General features: G+C 50.1%; 1 pseudogene; it reads right to left on the reverse strand.

Annotated features, from left to right (window-relative positions):
• Positions 1-232: 232 nt before the first annotated feature.
• LOC115199656 (cytochrome P450 2J3-like) lies at positions 233-845 on the reverse strand (annotated as a pseudogene).
• Between the last annotated feature and the right edge of the window lie 620 nt (positions 846-1,465).

A 1,465-nucleotide genomic window follows, 5' to 3' on the forward strand; every position in this document is an offset into this window, starting at 1 on the left:
AGAGCAGGGTGGTGGAGGTGGTCTTAGAGCAGGGTGGTGGAGGTGGTCTCAGAGCAGGGTGGTGGAGGTGGTCTCAGAGCAGGGAGGTGGAGGTGGTCTCAGAGCAGGGAGGTGGAGGTGGTCTCAGAGCAGGGAGGTGGAGGTGGTCTCAGAGCAGGGTGGTGGTGGTCTCAGAGCAGGTCTCAGAGCAGGGTGGTGGAGGTGGTCTCAGAGCAGGGCGGTGGAGGTGGTCTCAGTGCAGGGTGGTGGAGGTGGTCTCAGAGCAGGGTGGTGGAAGTGGGCTCAGAGAACACAGCACCAGGTTGGCCAGGTCAAACCCTGTGCTGTCAGCAGGAAGACCAATCCCAAATGAACATTTTCAAAACTCATCATTGGGGGTAAATAACGTCCGAGTAACAGAAAGAGCCGCTTAAATTCTCTGTCTCTATGAGGAAGGTGTCTATGTAGTCTTGTGGTGCCTGGGGTCCAGGTCCCGCCTGTGTCCCTCCACCTCCTCCCTGATGAAGGCTTCCATGGCCTGGTAGTGGCTGGAGATGGCATTGTGAGGTCCTTGGAGGTGCTTCATTACACCAGGGATTGTCTCATACAGCTACAGGGATTAAACATGGAGCTTCAGTGAGTTTGTACTACAGGTGTCATACTGCTGGTGTCCTCCTGCTGGTGTCTTCCTGCTGGTGTCTTCCCTGGGTCTATAGGGATTCCTCTATCCGCATGGCCTCAGACAGGTAGCTCAACAGGGTCTGGAAGCTGGGGTCGCTATAGTCAAAGCGGCTCCCAAACATCAGCTGGCAGATGATATTAAACAGAGCGTTGTTCAGGAGATGCAGATGCACAATCGAGAGCATCCTGTCGGGCTGTATCACAGCCTGGTACGGCAACTGCACCGCCCTCAAACGCAAGGCTCTCCAGAGGGTGGTGCGGTCTGCACAACGCATCACCGAGGGCAAAGTATCTGCTCTCCATGACACCTACAGCCCCCGATGTCACAGGAAGGCCAAAAAGATCAAGGACAACAACCACTCGAGCCACTGCCTGTTCACCCCGCTACCATCCAGAAGGCGAGGTCAGTACAGGTGCATCAAAGCTGGGACCGAGAGACTGAAAAACAGCTTCTATCTCAAGGCCATCAGACTGCTAAACAGCAATCACTAACTCAGAGAGGCTGCTGCCTACATTGAGATGCAATCACTGGCCACTTGAATAAATGGATCACTAGTCACATTATACAATTTCACTCTAAATAACATCACTTTAATAATGTTTACATATCTTACATTATTGTATCTTATACCATCTATTACAACAGGTGTGGACCTTACAGTGAAATTCTTACTTACAAGCCCTTCAATTCTTACCTGCATTGTTTTGTTAAGTATTTACTTAGTAAAAAAATATGTAAAAAATTGAAAAATTACTCAGAATTAAGGAGCAACAATAAAATAACAGTAGTGAGGCTGTATACAGA

Source organism: Salmo trutta, chromosome 9 (genome assembly GCF_901001165.1).
Source record: "Salmo trutta chromosome 9, fSalTru1.1, whole genome shotgun sequence".
Lineage (NCBI taxonomy): Eukaryota > Metazoa > Chordata > Actinopteri > Salmoniformes > Salmonidae > Salmo > Salmo trutta.